We start from the raw sequence: 16,086 nt of genomic DNA on the forward strand, positions 1-16,086 counted from the left end.
ACATTGGCATTGTGGCTGTCACATGACAGATTAATGTCGACCTGTGTCCCTAGGTCCCTGATGACTCCTTGCATACATAATGGTTTGACACCTATGTGGTACTTTGTGTACCTTGTCTGGTATTTGGTGGGACATCCATACTGTCCAGTGTCTTCGGATGTCTGGGTGGGGTTCTTGTGTGTGAGAGTGTGGTCTGTCGCATGCTACAGACTGTACAGCAGTTTTGACTACAGTTATGTGCACATGGGTGGTGTCCGCTGCTTTGTGCATTGTCAGTTACCTGGCTATATGGGTGTCTGTGCTGCATATGGATACTCCCCCTCCTTTGATGTCTTGGTGCAGGTGTTGGGGCCATAACACATGGTATGTGGTATAACCTAGTAGTGCTGGTGTGGTATCACTAGGCCTGCAGCAGGCTTCTGTCACTGGACAGGCATCAATGTTCTCCATAATGGGAAGTGCCTCAGGGGCATGCATATTGCAGTTTACACATCTGGCATTGGGCAGCATTACCCTTATGTTTCCTACCACTTATGTTTTCTAGGGTGGTGGGTAGTCTTTTCGGCCTTGCCTACATACGGCTCTATGGAGGCGGCAAAGGCCTTATCCAGTATCCAGATGCACACAGGTAACAGCTGACAGCCACCCCTGTAACAGCAGCATGGCTTGTCATGCTTGACATCTCAAGCGGACACACATTACACCCTCTTGGACTGACAGCTGTAACTGTGCCAGCTGTTAAACATGAGCATTCTGTGTTTGTACTGTGGCATCATTCTTGGTGAGGGTTGGATGCTGCACACAGCCAGTGTCATCCCGCCCTGGGGTACATACTCGGAGGGACCATACATGTCTCATTTGTTGTTGACCAGGGAGGTACATCTCAGGTAATTCACCCCAGCATGGACATTGAGTGCATCATATTCCTGCTTGCTTTGGGGTGACCTGCATACTTGTGTTATGTGGCATTTTGTGGCTACCTACAAGCAGCTTACTCTACCCTTTCCCTTGTTCAGTCTGGTGAGTGGGACAGCTGTGTTTCTGCCTATACAGACACCTATTACGACTGTATCAGGCATTTGTTTCTCCTTCGGGCCTGTGACTGTTTGTCACACCAGCTTTGCGTACTATTCGTTGCATGTGCTATGTTTGAAGGTTGTGGTTGCTTGTGATCTACTTTGGAGGCTTCTGTTGGTGTGGTGTGTTTGTAATTGAGGCCTCCGGGAATATTTGTCTGTGTTTATGTGTTTGGTTTACAGTTGTGGTAGGTCTATGTGGGACTGGATTCGTGGTGTATGTGGTTACCTTCTCCTCCTGACTAGTGTTGACAGTACTGGCTTGTTGGAGCTCAACCTCTGCTTTGGATACATGGATGCATCTATCACATATGTTTGTATTTATTCGGGGGTGTTGTGGTTGTCTGTGTACTTGGTACTGGCATCACATTGCCTCTGGATTCATAGGTTATACTTGTTGTGGCTGGACTTAGTGGATTGTATGTGTGGACATATGTTGTTGCCATACTACAGGTCAGTGATTACTTCCCTTTTTATGTTTGCTCTATCATGTGGTATCTTCCTCATTCTCTTGCATGGCTTGGTAATGGCTGGAGCCCAGCATGCCAGATGTCTGCGTGTATGGCATTGTGTGCTGTTGTTATTTGTGATTGCATACTCCAAGCATTCCTGGCTGTGTTCATGGAATGCCTGTATAACATGTTCTCTGGTGTGTCCCATGTTCTGCACTTGCACAGGGCCTTTTGTGGATTCAACATCGGTTTTGAGGGCTGCAACCTATACTTTACACATGTTTTTCACTGTGGTATTCTGGCCAGGGACTGGGGTCGGGTGTGTATTTCCAGTGTGCTTACTCTATGGTCTTGTCTTACCAGTGAGGGGTACACTTCTCATCTTGCCATCCAGTACACATGTTGCTGATTATCACATCCAGTATGCTTACCCCTCTTGTGGGGGTAGTACATTGTTCCTGGGCAGTTTGGTTTATGGAATCTGGGTAATTTTCCCCTACTGTGTTGGTGCTAGTACAATGCTACCGGTGTATGTCTGGGTATTTTCAGTCGAGCAATATAATGTGGTTTGGGGGGCTTGATATATTCATGTATTCCGACATAGGCCAGGTGATGTTCCTGGTATTAGGACAGTGGTCTGCAGCAGGCTATCTACTGTGAGGCAGTTTTAGCCATTGGTATTTGACCATGGCTATTCCATGCTACTTCTTGTTGTGGTACCAACATGGGGGTGTGGTTATCCTTGCCATTTCTTGCTAGTCACCCTCCTTTTGTAGCTTGTTCCATGTTTTGCGGCTGTACAGCACAGTATGAGGTGTGACCTGGTAGTGCTAGGGTGCTGCTGTGAGCCTTGCCCAGTTCTCTATTACAGGACTGGCATCTACATTCTCCTTACTGTGTGCGTTTACACTGCACACATCTTGCTGTTTGTACATCTGTCATGGGGTAGTATTACATCTAGGTTCCTATCCCTTGTAGAACCTATGAGGTTGGGTGTGTGTTTTGCGACTTACCTATTCAGGGCATGTTGTGGGTACTGACAGCCTTTGCCAGTATCCATGGGGCATGGCATGCTAGGTGCATGCCACCCCTAGCAGGTGGTGCATCATGTCAAACTCTGCATATCTTCCCAGCCTGTGACACATTGGCTCCCCTTTGACTGACTGCATTACTTCAGCTGATTATTGTACTTGATCTTCTTGTCTTCATAGTGGGGCATCATGCTTGGTGAGGGTGAGATGTTAGGCAGAGTCTTCATGTTTGCATATACTAGATGATGTTACATTGCTTGACACATGGCAATCATGCCTCAGGTGGTGCTGCAGGGCTGCCTCTGTCGGATGCACATACTACACTCCCTGTACATGTTTGAGAGCAGGTTGTGTCATGTTAGGCATCCCTGTTACTATATGAGTGAATCAGAGAGGGGTATCATTCCCAGGGTTCCTACTGTGCCAGTGTATGTGCTATGCGTTGCCTCTTTTCCAAGGCCAGGGCATACTGGGCACACCTCCTTCTGCCTACTGGGGCAGGCTCAGGTTGTTCCTCCTCCAAGTCACGCTCTGCCTGTGATGGCCTTGGCAATGGTGAGGGGCTGTTTGGCCCGGCCCTATGCTGGTCCTGCTGCAGCTGTTTTCGCAAGATCATATTATGTAGCATAGCGCATACCATGACAATTTGGGTACATGTAGTTGGTGTGTACTGCAAGGCTCCACCAGATGTGTCCAGACACTGGAACCGTGACTTGAGCAGCCCAAACACATGCTCTATCACATTACGTGTTTGTGCGTGTGCCTCATTATGGCGTTCCTGTTCAGGTGTGTGTGCGTTGGGCATCACACACGACCTGGCAGTTGATGGAGGGGAAGCCCTTGCGGTTAATGTAGGCCCTACCCTGCTCACCTGCTGGTGCTTTGATGCGTATGTGCGTGCAGTCTATAGCACCCAGTACCTCAGGGTATTCCGCTATTTGCTGGAAGAGACGCATATTGCTGGCCAATACCTCACGGGCATTGGGGAAATATACATGATCACCGACATGTGCTGACATGGCATCCAGGAACTGATGCAGTACCCTGGAGGCTGATGCCTGTGATATCCCCATCATATCGCCAGTTGGTCTCTGGAAGGTACCTGTTGCTAGTATTCTTAGGCCAACACATACCTTGGTTTCCACTGGGATGGGTTCCCCTCTGTTGGTTCTGTGTGTGAGGCGTGGCCTGCACAGCTCAACAATCTGCTGCAGGAGCTCTCTGTCCACTCTATAGCGCTCTACTATCTCCAGCTCATGTAACCCGTGGTAGGTGACCCTGGGCCTGTACACTCTTCTCCGTCTCCTCACTGTGGATTGTCTGGCACCATCTGCATTGTCACCACTCTCAGCAAGTCGCCTATGTCTCATTATGACAGCTATGGCAGCCCCTAACATTTCTGCTCTGAGTTCAGCTTTTTCAGTTTTCACTTCTATTAGCTTACTCCTGTCTTGCAGTGTCTCTTAATGGAAACATCCTGCACTACTGTTTGCAGAGTTTTAAGTGCTGGGCTGGGCTACTATTCTGCCTGTGTAATTGCCTGCTTCTAATTATTTTCACCTGCTAGCTTCAGCAGTTATCCCTGCTAGCTTCCTATTAATTCTGTTGCTTCCTTTTTCCTTTCTGTTTCCTCAGGGGGGAGCAACTTGCATACTATCTGAAACACGCTCACAGTGGCTTACACGCGCGCACATGTGCTTACACGGTTAAGAATCTACTTATTCGGGTTTAAACACGCGTACACATGCGCAAACACTGTTACACGTCTGCCAACAGCCTCCAACATACTCAGACTGCCTTACACGCGCGCACACCCGCGCAAACAGTGTTAAACATCTCCCAACATGCTCCCACATGCTCACACTGCCTTACACGCGCGCACACTGCCTTACTCGCGCTTCATTGCATGCACACGTGTGCATGCACAGCCAGCAAGAAACTTTGGTGTAGATAACAGTGTACACCTTCCATTTCATGACTTTCCATGACTTATCTAGTGGCACACCTCTTTCCATGATCTGTGCCTGTCATCTGTTATGTTACACTGGCCTCCAATGAACTGCATTTCTTTCTACCATTCCCCCCTGTGATGTCACCTATCTCCTACTCTATTCCTCCCCCTTTTGTATCTCTTACACTACTCAGACTGTGCTCATTTGGTATGTGACTGTGAGATTCAGTATCCTAACCCTCATTTACATGAGATTGCCTACTAATGCTTAGTTACATGTCTTAGACTCAGCTTCCCCCCTTAGCAACCACTACACGGTGGCCATGTTGGTTTTGGTCTTCTGGTCCCTGCATTGTCATTCCATGTATTGCATGAAACCCACATTTGTGGGTTTATAACCTTTTTTTTATGGTTTTATACAGCGCAGCCCGTTTGCGCGGGGCTGCACTGGGTTTAAACATCGGCGATTGCCGAAAAAAAAATCATATTTGTAATATTTTTGCATCGGGTTATCTTGCCAATGGCCACATATTTGGCCATTGGCATGCTGCCTGAATCATATGCAACCTTTTTTTGGAGCTGACATCGCTCCGTTGTGGATTTTGCAGAAATGTACTCAGTTGTCAACTGAGTACATTTCTGCAGCTAAAACGTCTCCTACACGGACTGGTTTCTGCTTCGTGGATCGCTAATATACCTCATTTGCATACCTTTCGGATGCAAGTGAGGTATTTAGCATATCCACGCCCAGTCCGTGTAAGAGACGTTTTAGCTGTTCTCTTACACGGAGTTTAGGGCTGTTCCTGGATTGCGAGGCTTGCATGGAGTGTTGCACGTCTCTTACACTCCGTGCAAGCCTTCGTGAATCCTGCCCATTGAGGTACACAATACATAAGATAGGTAGACCGTTTTTCAAGTTTCAAATTATTGTTTTGCTGAGGAATGATCATAATGAGTATGAACAAACATATCTATATTCCCCTTTGCCTGCCTAGTTTGTGCATTGCTCACCTGTGTGCAAACAGAGTTCACTACTTAAACCAAAAAAAAAGCAACATTGCTACTTGCTTTGCCTTCCATCGCACAAAAAGGCTAAGTAGTATTGTACGGCCATCAGCACTCTGGATGGTACTGACTGAAAACATACATATGCTGCCTAGCTTTCCCTGTGGTACCAGGTGTACATCCATTGTCAGAACATAGGTAAGCCAGGGTTCTAGCCCAGCACACTCCAATTTTTATTAATGGTGTTTCACTGTAATTTATAACAAAAATAACAATATAAACATAATTGTACATAACAATAACTATTTATAACAGGATGGTTGAGCATACACGTGGTATCCTATGTATTATATGTGTAACTGGGTTGTCATGACTGGTCTAAATCAAATTGTGGAACTTTTCTTTCAGTGGTTACCTAATCGTCGAACTACAATCATCGCAATCTTTATTCACTGAACACCCTATTCAGCGAAGCAGAATTCATCGAACTGTTTTAGTTGGCCTTCCTGAAGAGAACGTTGTGTGACTAACATGCTAACTGGCCATGATATTGCATTATGTCACTGTGATGCAATCTTGGAACTCGTATATTTAATTTGCAGGGGACAAGGGGGGCACAGCCACCCACGGGTGGTGCAGGCAGCAATAACGTAAAAAAAATGACTTTTCCCAGTGTTAGCTAGCTGACTAGAACAGATCGATAAATTCTGCTTTGCTGAATAGGGTGTTCGCTGAATAGGGATTTTGATGATTGTAGTTTGACAATTAGGTATTCACTGAAAGAAACGTTTCACAATGTGATATAGAACCATCATGACAATTATAGTTCTGTTATTAAAATTTTTTTTCTGACCTGGGATGGACTTTATAGTTTACTGATAGTCAACTACACACCTCACATAACACAAGTATAGCTATAAAACAGAGTGCATTGTATGATTTGAATCAGAACTCAAAAATCTACTCTGAAAGTAATACAAGTATATGCATTTTCAGTACATTGTCACACATCACTCCTGCATCACACATAAGAATGCCTAAACCAGGACCTTATCATGTCACACACTTGCATGGTTAACAGAGGTATAGGACTACCCACTCTTTAAGGTGTATATTAGTAATGACCATATTTGCTAAACACATCTTCTGTGGCACAGAGGAAAAAAACACATATGGAGATATATGTTTTGATGACCCACCACTGCCAACCAGTTTGTGACGTGGATATCCCACCTCTGCAGGCCAGTAATCAAGGAGCCTCAATCCTCACCACTGGCACCTGTGGGGGAATATTCACTGGGAGGATTAACAGGTACACACACAGTATTTCCAGATGCAGCTCTCTGCATCAAGTGCAATTTCCCTTAAGAGCACACAGAGACCACAGTCAGTCCTGGGCTGGTTTCTCACTCTTTCTCCAGATCCTCAGTAAGACTCCCCTATGGCACATCTATTGAGTTGAGATCTTAGCTGAGTGACCAAACCAAGACCTCCAGCACCCTCTCTGTCCAACCATTGCTTTGTGTCCCTGCCCAAATAGATGACACACACACCCTTTGAGGTTTGACTTATACACACGCACGCACCTGGGAAAGGCTGGCACAGGTATACTAGCTATGCCCCTTCTGCCAGACTGTAAGGTAGTTTTCACTGCCAACAGTCACTCCTCGACATCTACTTTAAGGACCTTAACAAAGGGTGAAAAATGTTACTGTGTACTATTAATATTAAGGCAAATGATAGTCTGACCAAGAGCAAGGCTAGTAGGAGTGGCTCACAAAGTGTCACCAAATAAATATGCAAATACTCTCAAAACTTAAATATCTCTACAAAGATCAGCCACAATGAAAGGTTTAAATATATTCAATAATAAATAATAAAAGAACAAGAAAATGCTAAGTATATATCCACAGTGACATCAGAGTTCAAAACACAGAAATATTTAAAATAATGCTGCACGACAGGCTGAGATAAATAATCCCCAGGATTCATGAAGCTCGGCGCAAGGACGGCATTAGCCTTGCACCGACCATGTGGCGTAGAGATGGCACAGCAGCACCAAATGCATATTAATGAAGGTGCGCTGCCGCAACGTTCACGTGCACAGGAAACATGAGTGAGTGCAGGGGGCATGTCTAAGTGCTGCACGGAGGCGTGAACATGTCAGCTGCAGACGCACAACCTAAAATGCTAACTAGTACAGCCTGCCTCTAATAATTATCACTATTGTCAGTGTCCGTGGATACTGAAATGTATGCAAAGCATACAAGACAGTTTTGCGAACACCAAATTAAAATGTAAACACAAAGGCACGTAACTGAATATTGAGTCCTCGTCCCTCGAACAAATGACATTTAAAACCCCATGCCCGTATTCCATTGTAGTGTTGATTGTTATACCAAGTGGAAGCGAAACACAGTGTGTTAGCGCGCTGCCCTTTGCTAAGCCTAGCCCAATGGTTAGGGTTACCACCTGTCCTACTTTGTGAGGGACAGTCCCTCTCTGAGCAGTTGTGTCCTTACCAAAACTATTAAAAATGTTAAATGTCCTGAGATTGTAGGACATAATTATGTCCCATATTTTATGTAATAGTTCCATAAAATAGTTAATTCTGTATCTAAAATACCTAAATGTTACAAGAAACAGAATAAGCAACTAAACTGCTAAAAGAATAAGCTGTCACTTAGGCATAAAAGTAAATTACTCTCCTTTGTACTGACCGTGGCCAAGTGTCGGCCTGTAAAATCTGATGTGTGTCCTGAAGATGTCCCACTTTGGCCATTTGAAAAGGTGGCAACCCTACCAATGGTCAGAGCATTTGCTCAATATCTGCCCATTTGTGGTCCAGGTTGTCCCTGTCCAGACAGCCCAAAGATAAATGGGTATTACCCGGGTCTACCTACCATGTCATGAAAGATAGGTATTTGCATGTACCTATGTGTGTGAAGTGCAACATGTGGAAGATCAAATTTTTATTTATTTATTTATTTATTTATTTGCAGTTGGTTTACCAGGATAGTCCATTGGGCCTAAAAGAACCCGTTTTCATAGGTTCATAGGTTAGTACTAGGCTATCAGCCCTAGGGCCTATACAAGCCTAGCCATAACAATTCCCTGAATATTTCTTCCCACATTATTTACTTTCCTGGACCCCTGTCTAGCAGGGTGACTGACGTGATCCCTGGGGTGAATTTCCTTTCTCCCATCCAATCGTCAAGGTTCCTCTTGAAGAGGTCCAAAGAGGCACTCTGCTTGACATGTATGGGCAATCTATTCCAGAGTCTGGGGAGTCTCTGGGTCAGGAACCTATCCCTCCAACATGTTTTGTTTATTGTGATGACAAGGTTTAGATCCCTGGTGCGTGTAGCTCTGAGGGATTGGGATTTCTTTAAGTGTAGCATGTCCAACAACTCTGGGTTTGACATGGCCTTGTATGTTAAGCAGAGATCGCCTCTGAGTAGATGATATGCGACAGAGTATAGCTGGAGTTTTTTAAGGCGGTCAGCATAGGGTATCTGCTTTAGGCCTGTGATTCTTTTAGTGAGGTATTTCTGAGGCCTTTCCAGTTGTTGCAGATGACTTGTGAGGTACATACCAAATGGGGCATTGTATTCTATAATGGGTCTAATGAGGGATGAGTACAGTGGGACAATGACCTCCTTTTTCTGGATGAAAAGCCCTTCGTGATGAGGTGTGCCACATAGAAGGATTTCCTGACTGTTGTGGCGATGTGGTTATCGAAGGTGAGACCACTGTCCACCTGTGTCCCTAAGTCTCTTATCACACTTTCTGTGTTTAGTGTACTGCCACCTATATGGTAATTCATGGATACATGTTTTTCCCAAAGGGATAACAATACATTTCTTGGCATTGAGCTTGAGCCCATGGCTCTGGCACCAAGCATCTGTTTCTGTAAGGCCCTTTTGTAGAGTATCCACATCATTTGGGATTCAATAATGGCTCCCAGTTTGCAGTCATCTGCAAACTTTGTTAGCCAGAGTCCCTTAGTGTTGACCTGTACTTCAGAGAAGTAGATGCCAAACAAGAGCGGCCCCAGGACTGAACCCTGAGGTACTCCACTTATCACTTGCCTGGAGCTGGATTTGGAGTCTGCTACTTTTACAGTGTGGGTTCTATCAGTAAGCCATTTAGCAACCCATTGGGTGACATAGGAGTTAATGCCCAACTTAGTAAGTTTATCTATGATTCCGGAGTGGGGGATGGTGTCAAAGGCCTTGGCAAGGTCTAGATAGGCTGTGTGGACCACCTTACCCTTGTCCATGGCTCTGGAGACTGATTCAAAGAAGTCAATCAGGTTCAGGAGACAAGATCGGCCCTTCACAAACCCAAACTGGGTGGGGTCCAGTGTTTGAAGGTTGCCAATGTCTTTGTTTATAAGTTCCATGATAATACGCCCATGGCCTTGCAGATAAGGCTTGTCAGACTGATGGGACGGTAGTTTCTGGGATCCAAGGTGGATCCCCTTGTGGATTGGGATAACTATAGCTCTGCGCCACTCAGTGGGCACGAAACCTGAGGTGAGGCTATGATTAAACATGACACTTAGGTGAGGTGCCAGTTCATATTGTAGTTCATGTAGTACACAGCCCGGGATGTCATCTGGTCCCATGGATGCTGTATTCTTGGCTTTAGAGTTTGTACCTGTGTGGCTGTTATTACTGGAATTTGGCAATCTTCCAGTATTGAGATGGGCCATTTAGGGGGCGAAAGTGGGGTGAAGTTGGCACTGAATCGATCTGCCAGGATATTGGCAATATCCTTCGGATCAGTATATTTAATGCCATTCTGTTTTAGCTCAGAGCAGATCTGAGCATTGCCATTCAATGGAGTCCTGGGGAGAAAAGCTCCAAAAAAACAGACATACAGAATAGGTACATACACTTGAAAAAGCTCTTAAAGCAAACTAGCAGACAAGGTGTAAACAATAGAGCTAAGATACTTATACAAATGTAAAAGAGAATACAGTCATTGCTTATGCATTTGAGGTACATTCAATAATGCAATCTTATTAAATGAAGTACAATAAATGAGAGGTGTGTTAGGGCTTTAAAGAGGTAGGATTGTTTTGTTGTATGGTGTGGTTAGATTTGAAGGAAGTAATAAGTATGTAGGCTTTGTTGAGTAGGAAGTGAATGAATGGAGGATGAAGAGTTCCATATTTTTATGATGGATGGGAACAAGAGCATTCCCATTGGGACGTAAGATGTGTATGAAGAGATTTTTTGAACATATAAAGATTAGAGATGGTACGAATGGATGGTGGGAGTGAGTTCCAAAGATGAGCTAGGTTAAAGGATAGTAGGTTTTTGCCTGGGGGGCGTGTTGGTTTAAGTATTTCTAATAGGTTTTGATTGTTTGACCTTAAGACTCTGTCAGGTAGGTGAAACTTAAAAGCAGAAGACAGGGAGGGACAAAGAGAGGGGTTGTTAATGAGCTTATGGGCTAGGGTAAGCTGAATGTAATTGAGCTGATGTGGAAGTTCAAGCCAATGTAGTTTTTGGAGAGAGGAACAGTGGTGGGTGGATGACCTGTGGCGTTGGCTTAACTTGGCGATTTTGTTGTAGCAAGAGGAAAGTTGTTTCTTTAGAGAGGACTGAATATTAGTTAGGAGAGGTGATCCGTAGAGGAGGGAGGGAATAAGAAAGGAAGAAGAGAGAGCAATTTTACAGGTCTTTGTGAGGTATTGATTTTGACGGTAGAGCATACCCAGCTTTTGGTGGGTTTTTTTAATATTTAGCTGTAGGTGGGAGTTGAAATTAAGCTGGTTATCAATTTGAACACCAAGTAACTTAGTTTCAGATACCAGTTCTAGGATTGAGTTGTTTTGACTAGTAATCAAGAATTTGTTTGTATCGAAGGGAGTAGTTTTAGAGGGAGTAAATACCATGAGTTTAGTTTTGGAGGCGTTGAGAGCAAGGTGGTTTATTTTCATCCAATGCTCAGTAATTGAGAAAGCTTCTTGTGTGAGCTTTAGAAGCTCAGGGGTAGATGTGGCAGAGCAGATAATGGTAGAATCATCAGCATATTGGATGATGTTAGAGAATGGAATAGATTTATGAAAATCGTTTATAAATATGTTAAAGAGAAGAGGACCAAGTATGGAGCCTTGGGGAACTCCGGTGGGGGTACTAAGAAAGGAGGAAGTGGCCTTTTTCCATTTTACAGCTTGGTGTCTGTTAGATAGGTAGCTGGAGAACCAGTTCACAGAGGAGGAAGAAAGGTTAAGTTTGGAAAGTTTAGTTATTAGCAGACTGTGTGAAATGGTATCAAAAGCCTTAGAGAGGTCAAGTAGTAGGGTAGAGACAATATGGCCGGAATCATGTGCTTTATTTACGGTTTCAAGATAGGAGAGGAGGGCTGTCATGGTGCTATGATTTGGCCTAAAGCCATGTTGTGTAGGTGTAAGAAGGTTATTGTCTAAAAGATGTGGTAGTAGTTGAAGTTGGACACATTTTTCAAGTAGCTTAGAAATGGGGGACAGGATAGCAATGGGGCGGAAGTTGTTAACACTGCAGTTATTACTGCCTTTATGAAGGGGGATGATAAAGGCTTGTTTCCAGAGTTGGGGCACTGTACATTCCAGGATTGAGCTGTTGATGAGAATGCTTATGGGATAGGCAATTGCTTCAGCAGCAATGCTTAGGAAGTATGAGAGGATATTATCGGGTGCATTAGTGCCGGGCTTCAATTTTTGAAGGAGTTTCTTTATTGTAGAAATGGGTATAGGTTTTAATGAGAATGGAGCAGAGTGGAGAGGGAAAGTATTTGATGCTGGTAAGGATGATGAGGAAGTTAGAGTGGGAGAAGAGTTATGGGATATAGTTAGAGTAGATGGGAATGAGGAAGGAAGAGAAGTGCTTGGTGAACTTTTGGCAGGAGAGGGTGAGGGGGTATTGGATGGTAGGGTAGAAGTAGGAAAAGAGGAAGTTAGTTTGCTAATAGAATCAATGAAGAAGGAGTTGAATTGAGTAGCCAAGTCTAAATCTGGGGCATTTGGGTCAGGGGTAGGGGTGTATGGTCTGCTGGGGTTGAGGAGGGTAGAGATTCATTTCCAGAATTTCTGTGGATTTGTTTTATTATTGTTTTGGAGGGTAAAGAAGTAATTTTGTCTGTCAGAGATAGTAAGCTTTTTTACATTATTTCGCAGGGTTCTGTATTCAATGTGGGAATCAGGGGTCTTTCTTTTCTGATAAAGTACCCAGGCTTTATCTCTAAGGCGCATGGTTGCTAATGTATTTTTGGTAAGCCATGGGGCAGAATTATTTTTTATTTGTTTTGTCCTTAGGGGGGCTTGGGAATCTAGTATTTTTAAGAATGTAGAGTTAAAGTGGGAAACTGCATCTTCTAAGGATAATGTCCTTAGAGTGTTCCAGTTTATTGCTTTTAGAGAATCTGAAAAGGTTGTTGGGTTGAAATTTTTGTGGTTGCGGGTAGTAATATAATTGTGAGGGTGGTGAGAGATACAGGGGAGTCGGTAAGTGAAGATGGGCATATGATCACTTAGAGCGTCGGGAAAAGTACCACTGTCAGAGTGATAGTGGGGGTGTGAGACTAGGATCCAGTCTAGTATACTACCACAGGAAAGGTTTTTAGAAGGACATGTTACTTTGTTGATTAGTTGGGAAAATTATATAGGTTGATGTTAAGGGGGTTGGTTGGAGATTGAATGGAGGTCCAGTTGATATTTACATCACCTAAGATTATGGTTTCATTACTAATGTTGCTGGAGAGCCAGGAGAGGATATCTTCTAATGTAGAGATATTGTCACCTGGGGGGATATAGAGGGATGCAAGACATATGTGTTTATGCTTATTGATTTGTAGGAGAGTGAGGAGTAATTCAGCATTGTTGAAGTGTGGAATAGGTTTGTCATAGGGAGTAATTAACAAGGAAGTTGAAAATAGAAGAGCTACACCACCGCCTTTTTTGTGGGACCTGTCTTTTCTAATGATAGAGTAGTTAGGTGGAATTATTTCAGAGTCTTTTATATAGGGTTTTAGCCATGTTTCTGAAATAGATAGGATGTCAGGTTTATTATATGTGATCCAGGCATGGAGGGTTGCTATTTTGTTGACTATGCTTTGTGAGTTTAATGAAGTAAGTAATAGAGGCTTACGTATGGTGGAGGAGGTTGAGGGGCCTGGGTTAGGATGGATATCACCTGATAAGAGACTAGTAACTAGGTGAAGGATATGGTTAGAGAGGTAATTAAGCAGTTTAGTAAATGGGTTGGGTACTGTTGTGTTGGAGAAGGGGTTTCTGGTAGCTATGGGGATGGAGAGTTTGTGAGAAGTAAGTACTTTGTAAGAGAAAGATAGGAGGTGTTTTATAGGATATAGATGGGGAGAGATATGCCAGGGTTGTCCCTCACAACAATATTGGTACCAGAGATATGTAGAGTACACAATGTGTTCTGTTGTCTGTGCCATGGGCCATCAACCATTGAAGGGATGGATGGTGTGTGTGGAATATGGGGGTGGGGGTGACGGGTAATGTAATCATTTGCCAAGGGGAGACTGGGTCGGATGCACAATAGGTGAACTGGAGGTGTACAAGGGAGCAGTGGGTGAATCAGAAAGGAAACCAGAGAACAAACATTCACATCTGAAATACAACCTGACAGGCCATACTGCAGAACACAATCCCACAGACATATGAACATTAAAATGTACGATACACATGTACAGAAACGTTACCTGCTCACACCCACATAGTGGTCTGGCCTGAACCAAGCCACCCAACCCCAACACACCTGGATACATAATTGAATACCCATTATCCCCTCCACAGCACACCACCTCCCCCTTGCTGAATGTCCACCAAAACCACCCATACTCGGGCTGCTAGCTTGGCGCAGCCATATCTGCACATAGTGCCCCTTATCCACATCTAGTAGGCAGTTGCACCCTAGGCAGTTGAGGCTTGAAAACTAGGTATCCCATGCATGCATAACCCTACCACACTTTCAAATAGCCAGCTGAATGGGGAACATCATTTACAATTTATGGACATCCCTTATGGGATAAGTGTCGGTTCTCAAGATTAGACTTTGTGGCATAACACGATGTCCAACCCCATTGACATCTGGGCACTAGGGCTACCACCTGCGAAGGACAGTCCCTCCTTGGCCAATTGTGTCCTGCATAAAAATTAGAAAAATGGCAAATGTCCTGAGATATTAGGACAGACATATTTCCTATATTTAATGTAATAGTTGCATAAAACAGTTATTCTGTTTCTGAAACACCTAAATGTTATAAGAAACAGAATAAGCAACTAAAGTGCTACAAGAATAAGCATTTATGTAGGCAAAACAGTGAAGTTCTGGTTTATGTACTGGCTGTGGGTATATTTTGCCATGCAAACTCTGATGTTTGCACAAAACATGTCCCACTGTGGGTATTTGAAAAGGTGGCAACCCTACCGGGCACAAGTCAGATTAGCAGTACCTGACCACAACCCTGCTCAGCCTCCACCCGGTCCTGCAAAACCTACGACCCGGGATTAAACACCTGACCGTGATGCACATCTCCCCATGTGCATTATCAGGAATAAATACCTTTCACATGTTCCCATGAAGCTTCCCCATAGCCATCTTCCAAATAGTACATCTCCACAAATTGTATACCCCGTCCATGTTTCTCATCTTAATGATGCACACAACCCCTGTATACAAATGGTACAGGTACCTCCTGTATGCGGTTGTTCATATACATGGCCATGTATAACTCCAGATATGTAGTCATATATCTATAAATGTACATACTTACATTCGCATAGCTACACATCACAAATACATGCATATCAGTACTTGTCAAGTATGTGTCCAGTTCATAAATATGTATACTTGCAAATGTATACATATGCCTCTCAGAAAGATATGAATAGTAACATGTACTATACATGTCTGTCACATATGCTGCCAGTACTGTGGAATGCCTGTAGTAACGTCATATATCCTAATTACCATCCATACAGAATGTATCACTGATGGTTTAGTGGTAGAACCAGTGACTATGCTGTTCCTGTTCCCGGGTCCGAGCCATGCAAGGGCTGCTAATTTTAAATGATGCCCACAAAAATGGTAGTCTGAAATAGAGTGACTATGGTGCCTCAAAGCAAACATAAGCGGGTATGTGCAACGGTAACTGGCGGTCATTCAACAGTATGGGAAATGTAAAAATGCATGTAGGTGTATATGCATGTGACTGTACAGACAGATATAGATATACATATATATATATATATATATATATATATATATATATATATATATAGATATAGATATACCCATGAAGAATGAACATGGACACAATAAAGCAGTCCTAATGAATGTGAAGGGAAACAGCAGTGGAACCCCCCGTAGTATTTAGTGCTGTCATATCAAGCCATCCAGAGGTGAGCAAACCTCCTGTATCCCCAACCACAGGTAGGATGCTAACAGTGGAACTAACTGTGTGCACGTGCTAAGTCTGACAGGGCAGTCCCAGTCACCATTCAGATGAGCCAAACAAGAAGACTTATTGAACACCCTGACAATTATATGAAC

This window comes from Protopterus annectens, chromosome 8.part0, assembly GCF_019279795.1.
Source record: "Protopterus annectens isolate FY-2018-M chromosome 8.part0, PAN1.0, whole genome shotgun sequence".
Classification (NCBI taxonomy): domain Eukaryota; kingdom Metazoa; phylum Chordata; order Ceratodontiformes; family Protopteridae; genus Protopterus; species Protopterus annectens.